Source organism: Epinephelus fuscoguttatus, linkage group LG17 (genome assembly GCF_011397635.1).
Source record: "Epinephelus fuscoguttatus linkage group LG17, E.fuscoguttatus.final_Chr_v1".
Lineage (NCBI taxonomy): Eukaryota > Metazoa > Chordata > Actinopteri > Perciformes > Serranidae > Epinephelus > Epinephelus fuscoguttatus.
In genome coordinates, this window is record NC_064768.1 from 29,271,528 (window position 1) to 29,279,512 (window position 7,985).

Below are 7,985 nucleotides of genomic sequence, written 5' to 3' on the forward strand. Positions count from 1 at the left end.
GAATCATACGCACACATACACATGGGGAAATAGAGTCCAGGTTGAAAAATACCGAAGTTATCCTTTAACTTGGTCATAACACTGGGAAGATGTTTTGTTTTTTCCACAAGCAATCTGAAAGGGCACTCCGCTGATTTTACACATGAAGTTCAGGTTAATCTTTACAAGGAGCCCATGAGAACAGCTGCATAATGCCCTCTGATCTGAAGCTTTGTCAATGCAGAGAAAAAAACTACCCTTTAATTGAGGGTTACTAGCTTTTCCCAGACCTTTCAACTGCATCTCATGGTCTTCATCAGTTTGCTCAGTTGTCTCCACATGAGATATGGAACTACAGTCACATTACAGCATGTGATCATTAGACTGTAATTTCTATCTCTGTTCAAATATGGTCTTTGGTCTCGGATGTGAATATCTGCCTTGATCTTTCTCTGGACACAGATTCCTGATCAATGACCTCTGACCTTTTCCCAGTCAGCAAAGATTTTAAGGTGTTGAATGGTTGGTGGTAGGAGTTGATGTCTTGTGACTCAAAGACTGTGGCAAGGTGTTCTGGCAGCTCAACCAGTGGCTCAGGTCATAGGTTGACTCCAGACGTAAATTTCAGAACATTTGTATCATTCAAAGAATAGTCCCTAAAAAAAACCCTTTTTTGTCAGTACTATAAGAACTGGTATTGGTAACAGTTCTTAGAACAAAACTTCAAGGACTTTTTAAGCTCCTGTTTTAGAGTAGGTACTTTCCCAGCAGGAGGAACCTTGAGTGAATCTTGAGTGACACAAGTGTATAGTGATCGGTCAAACATAACCAGGGCAGCAACCGCCATTTTGTTTTGTTTTTACAAATGCATTAGCTGTGTAAAAAACAGACAACACAAACAACAGCTCAAAAGGGAAAAAATTGAAGACAACATGGACAAATCGACCAACAGTGAAGTCCTTTACTGAGCATATATGCAGCAAGAGAAAATCAACGCAGTTTTCACTCGTCAAAGCAAAGGTATTGTTGCTATACCAACCACTGGCCAGCTTACGTCACTTCAGTGTTTCTCTTGATGGTGCAAACACAACTAGAAAAAAGCCTTTGAAGGTATGTAGTTGTCAGAGGACACTTCCTCTTAGGGAGTCCCCAGTACAATTTGGTCCAAAAACACCATAAGAGACTTCCAAGGTTCAAAGGACCGGCCACTTCCTGGAGTCTCTGCTAGTGACGTAGCAACTGGTCTGAACCACTGGCACATAACTGGCTGTAAAGCGTCAATTTCACATCTCACGCTTTGATTTTTGGACAGATTAAAGAAGCAAAAAGTTTTCATTAATGGGCTTTAGAGCTGTTGATAGGCAGATTTTGTTACCTGTGGACAGAGCCAAGCTAGCTGTTTCCACCTGCTTCCAGTCTTTGTGCTAAACTAAGTTAGCATTTAGACAAAAGAGCACAGGCTGTTCTCAATCACTGTTCACGCTCATACAAACCTAAGGCATTATGGTTTGTATATAACCCCCGTTATCATGAGCCAGGAGGCTGTACTCATGTGACCTACGCACTGCAGGCAGACATCCATCATGGACATAATAACGAACTACAAAGTCTGCGTTATGAGGTGGCTGGAGTGGTACACGTGTCAAACAAACACAGGACTTTGACCAAGGACACCAGAGGGCCAACTACAAAGCACAATTTGAAGTTAGCGAGATAACGTCAAAGTTGCCTCTGGGTTTTCAGTGCCACACAGCTGGCTCACTTTTTAGACTCACCATGTAAATTTATGCTGAACAGCTAACCTGCTTCAGAGCAGTTGTGTTCAGAGTATCGGATTACAACCTGTCAGTACCTCGACCACTGACCAATCAGATCACTAAAGATCACTAAAAAATATCCATGGATAAAAGTCTGGGGTGACAGGTAAAAAGAGTAGGCTGTATAGGTCAGTGGAATCATTGAATTGTTGCAGAGATCTCTTTTCGCTGGTTTTAAAACAGAGCTTCTTCCAAACAGAGAGATTGTTTACTAAAATAAACATATAATTTTAGCTGCATTTTCACTTATGCAAAGTTTATTTTCCTCCGCAGTGACAGCTGACAGAGTTGATATTTTTACACTCTGATTCACTGCATCTTAAAATAACATGGGACACCTGCGTGATGAGAACTAGAAAAAATACAACAATTAGAAAGATAATCCACACACTGTGAACTGGCTCCCGTTATTATGAATGCAACATTTTGGTAAGATAAATGTCATTGATCATTAACCAGGCTACTTTTTCACCCTTCAGCAGCAGAAACAGTCTGGCATCACTTTAAAGTGTTTTATGTGACATATTCAGAGCAGTTTCGTCATCATCCAACTAAATACCCCAAAATACTGACTCAATATCAATTCCATATATAATAATATAATATTCTGACATTATGTTTCTACATCTTCTGACAATTACAGGCTATTGTTCATATTTCACACTAATAACTTTTTACCAACTCATGAATCAAACATTCCCACAGTAATTCAGTAGTGTCACCGTTTCATCTCATAACATATAAAATAAGCTACCTCTACTGTAGTGGTTAGAGCACTCATCATCCATGCAAAAGGTCCAGGGTCCAGGGACTCCAGAATCCTGCTGCGGAAAACCCAGAGAAGACTGAACTAGATGATAACCAGCTTCGTGATACAGGTTATCCAGACAGCCAATGTTAGGGTTAGTGAAGCCAGATAACGAAAAGATATCTGGGGCAAGTTGAACAGACTTTGTAGCGCAGGCTTCAGAGTTCATGTCCTGTGTGAAACCAAAAGTCACCATTGTTATCAACGTACGTTATGTCACGTCACGCCCAACCTTGATTATTTTCCAAAACCTGACTGAACCGGCATAAATTTGACAGACATCATACAAACTATTGTATGAGAATATTTTGGTGTGTGGTATCAATCCTCAGATCGAAGCATATTTCCTAAAATGTTGAACTTTTCCTTTAAGAGTGAAGTTTCAGGCTCAAATGAGGTTGTTGTTGTTTTTGTTGAGGTTTTACTGCATACCTGATATGTCTCGTAGTTTTCTTACTAATTTTATCATATCTTTTAGAGAATTGAGTCATCTGTTCGACAACTGAGTGACAGTTGAATTTCTTGGAACAAAAGGCCGTAAAAACAAACAAAAAACACGGGTCACTGTGGTCTTGGATTGTCCGCTATGTGCTGACAGTCTGGCTGGTGGTTGAGTGCAGCGTAGGTGTCTGCATGTATCTGTGCGTGTATGCATGACCACAAGACCACGGATGGTCAACGTAAATGTCAGCGCTGACATGATAAGAACCACGGGGTTTCCTTGGTTATGTCCAGGATGCAGCAAGCGGATGTTTTCGGAAAGTCAAGTGCATGCCATTATTCCAACCATGAAACCACAGAGGAGCTATTTGATGCTGTTTGTTCCCACTCTCACATGTACGTGTTAATTCACACATCTTAAAGTTATATTTTTATACATACATTATTGTTCTGCAAGGGCCTGTCATCATGAGGTGTCTCCTCATGATGACAGGCAGTGAAACAAATTAAATTTCTATGTAAAGCACAGACTCTGACATGTTTCAGCAAAGCCAAGGGGGAAGTTGCATTAACATTTTTGCAACACTAAGATTCAGGGTTTATGGGCACTGTGGTCTGAATATGGAAAAACACTTGTGCAAACAGTACCACTGGTATGAGAGGGCGGGGGATTTTTTTTTTTTAATAAAGATTGTATCAAAGTATCGCTGACATTTTGTGTTGATATTTAGAGATAACGCTTAAAAAGAGGTTACAACATAAAGTCATTGTTGCTTTCATTGACACTACTGCTGCTACAATGACCGGATGTTTTTCAGTAAGCATAAAAACTCGAGGCTGAGAGAGAACTGGGGTCAGTGCACAGAGATCTTTCAGTTTAGGTAGTAGCCTCATGTTCAAGGATTTTGAACCAGCTCATAATTTTAGCTGGATTTTCTTTCTTTTCTTTTTTGGAACGACTGTGAGTGAAGATTGAGTTAATGAGTTATACACCCCATGATGAATTGTTCTCAGGCTGGTCATCAAACATTTTCTGTTTAGCTGTCACATTTTAATGCGAATAAAAACCTGTGCCATAGGTTAACGGATGGCATTAATTAATGCTTTCATTGTTTATATAATTACAAAATACATCTCTCTGTCTTGAAAAGTTCTTTGCAAAAGGAGGACCTTGCAGTATTTTTTACATTCGCTCTCCTCATCTATGGTTTTCTGTAGACTCACCATTCTGTGCCCAAGGTCAACAAATACATTATTCATGAAGAACAGATGCACATTTATTTCCCAATACACACAAGAAACAGCATAGCTACACAACATGTTTAACAATGAGCACATTCACTTTATATGGAACGCAGAGGAGATTATTATCACTGTAGATGTCTCCACCAAAACAAAAACCCACAGCTAGATGTAAAGAGTTCTGACACCGTACCTTCGTCATGATCAGTGGTGTAGTGCAGGGTATACGTGTGTACATTTTTCTGGCCATTTGTACTGTATGTCCACCTACCACTGGAATATAAAGGAAAGTATACCCACCACTCCTTGGTAACCCACCAGTCTAACTAGTAGTACACCAACACATCAGCTACCACACTGATTATGATAGATATAGGCATTGTAGTTCAGTTTAAGCTACCCAAGTATACAGCATTCTGGTACTATAAATGCTAACTTGCACCTCTAATCTGTTGTTGAAAACCCCCACAAAATTCGCTATTCACTCCCATTTAGGTAACGATAGCTAAAAACTACAGTGCTCGGGTCGGCTTTTTTTAAATTAAAGTCTATTTTTGGTCCCGTCTTTAAAGGGACAGTTTATCCCCAAATTAAAAATACATTTTTCTCTCTTACCTGTAATACTGTTTATGAATCTAGATTGCTTTGGTGTTGCCAAATACAAACTCTGGACTTTCACTTGGGAGACTGCCGTTTGTGCCCCATGTAAAACCAAAAGTAATGTGCTAGTATGTGTAGCATACTACGCTAGTGACGTATGTCATGTGAGGTACATTACATAATGTTAGTAGCAAATGTACTTATTTTAAGCCAAACCATATTGTTTTCTCTAAACGTAACCTCATGCTTTTATTGCCTCAACTTCCCACATACTGTTGTTGCCTAAACCTAAGAAAGTAAACCCAAAAGCAAAGTCTTTTACCTACGTCGTTAGTTAATTTTGAAAAGAAACTGAATGTATTTAACAGGCAGAAACAAATTATCAGTGAAAAGGGAATTTTATTTAGAAAAGACACAATGTGTCAACCTCATCACATATCGACATTTGGTCATAGACCTTCCACGTCCACGTCCATACGATGTGAAAGGTACCCTGGGTACATTGGTTGTTGACGTTCTGGGACGCTGTGTCAAGTTCTGCCTGTTACATGCATTGTCTTCCTTCAAAATACACTTCCATTTTCACAGGAAATTTACCATTTACATACAGTCTCTTCAAAATAAAAGCACTATGTCAGCACAACAACGCAAATTGACTTTTTATTTCATCATTTAAGAATAAAGAACAGGGTTTGGCTTTATAATCTTACAGGATGCAAACACCGCTCTCCTGGGTGAAAGTTGCCGTTTGTTGGACCTATCCACCAAACCTCCCACCCACCCTACTTGGACTTTCGCCGCCTTAACTTCCGTTCTTGTCCTGCTGTGCTTCCCCCTGATGCTACTGGGTACTGTTAAACTGTAACGGTGACCGGCTGCATATCATGCCAACGTTAAAGTTTTTTTTCATTGGTGTCTGACAATGCAAGTCACTGCCCAAGCGCCAGATTTCGACAGCTTCGGAGTGAGACCGGGTTGCCCTGACTATTCTAAACTCACCCTGAAGGCGTACATAGAGCATTATATTTTGGCGTGTAGGGCCATGTTGGCATTTGACAAGTTGGGAGTTAGAATGTGTTGCTTCTTTAAAAATTATGACCTAGTTAGGTCCAAGTAGTCTCAAGTAGGAACTATTTTCTTTCTCTTGAACTACACCCACCAACTGTATCACTGCACTGAAGGAAGTGTGCATCTACTCACAGACGAGAGGCTCGTGCTCGTGACAGCTGGCTGAGCTGTAATGACAGCTAGCTCAGCGGTGCTAGGTGAGCTGGCAGTAGAGGTATGTTTCCTCCTGTGCGGTGGCACAACATGACTGGTGGGTGTAGTTCAGAAGAAAGAAAATAGTTCCTACATGAAACTGCCCACAACAAGGTCTGTGGATCATCTTCAGTAGCCAGTTCATCATTTCTGAGAAGACACACTGCTGTTGAGTTTTCAGGTGTATTTTGTGGTACTTTGAGCACCACAAGCTGAGTGCCATCTAGTTCCATTATATTCAAGAGAAATCAGACATCTCTCACCAGAACAGTCTAGACTGATAAACAGCACTACAGGTAAGAGGAAAAATATGTATTTTTGATTTGATTTGATTTTGAGGTAAATTGTCCTGAATCCATACTGTCACTCAGAATTTGGACCAAATCTGTTAACATAGAGTAGAAACGGTTATCTATTACATTTTTTGGAGAATAAGGATCAAAAACAGCTCATCACATCACTGGGAATTCCTGTCGTCAAGCAATTGGGATGTAGTTCATACAACAACCTGCAGATTGTTCCCACAATGACATTCAGAATAGTGAAGTGGTTACAACAGAAACACGAGGCCTCGGACCAGACAATGTGACTGTCTGCACAAACAACTGAGGTCTATGCAATCACCTCAACAATTTCAGTTCTACGTAGAGTTTCCATTTAAATTAGTAGAAATGCATGAATTCTCGCATGCGCAAAAAAAAAACAGGAACATAGGAGGTTCCTCTGTGACATGAAAGTCCAAAAATAGCACAAAGTGAAATGCGTCTGTCTGTGTGGGTGAGTAGAGTCTGAATAATATCAGTAGCCAAATTTAAATCTCTATTACCTCATTGCTGATGTGCAGTTTTGACAGAAGCACTCTAAACTTAAACCACTTGATTGAAAACAAACAAGAACAAACAGTGTGTGTGTGTGTGTGTGTGTGTAAATGTTCTGTTTGTGTGGGATGGAAATACTTTGCTGAGGGGGAATTCACTCCACTAAATGCCAGATCTTGACATATAGAGGGGAAATCTGACAGATGCTTTTTTTAACTTAATCACAACACTTCTTTACAGGAGAGAGAAATGCTAAGTCATTCACAACAGTGCAGTTGTTTGGTTCCCAACAGTAAATGTCAAATGTCTTTTTTCCCCCGAGTCACTCACTTTGTGCACTTGTGGTAGTGGGTTTGGCTTTGTGCATGGGGATCCCCACTTGGATCACTTTTGACCCCTACTTTATCCTCACAACAACTGAGCCAAAGAATGTGTGGCAGACAGGAAAGTGTGGGAGATACCTCGGTGAGTAGAATCAGTGCGACCTGGTGACTGATTCAGAAAGAAAGCTGTGCAGGTGTTGGAGGGGGAGTTGTGGTGCGAAAGTGGACGTGATCTATGATTGTGTGTGTGTGTGTGGTTGGAGGGTGATGAGACCAGACTAGCGTGATGGAAAGCCCAGCCGACTGCTAACACAAACACACCACGGGGAGAAAAAGAGAAGAGGCGGTGGGGGGAGGGCAGGGAGGTTAAAAAGGTGGGGGAGGAATGATAGAGAGAAAGAGTGTTTTTTTGTCGGCTTTACAATGATGACATTACGATGCTGATGTTGACCAGTATTGACACGGTCGAGGGAGTGTTTACACTAGAGTCCATTATCAAGTTTGCTCAGCTGAGAGCAGATCCATATTTTGACCTCAGAAGACCCCCCAACCCTTCCTGCCATTGGAGCCCACAGAGGAGAGACTCGGCCCTGGGTAGGAAGGGGAGTGGAGGGGCTTGGATTCTGGATTTCAGAGATGTTTCACACACTTAAAAAACAGTGTGGTGTGTGTTTGCATCATTACCATAATTGAGAGT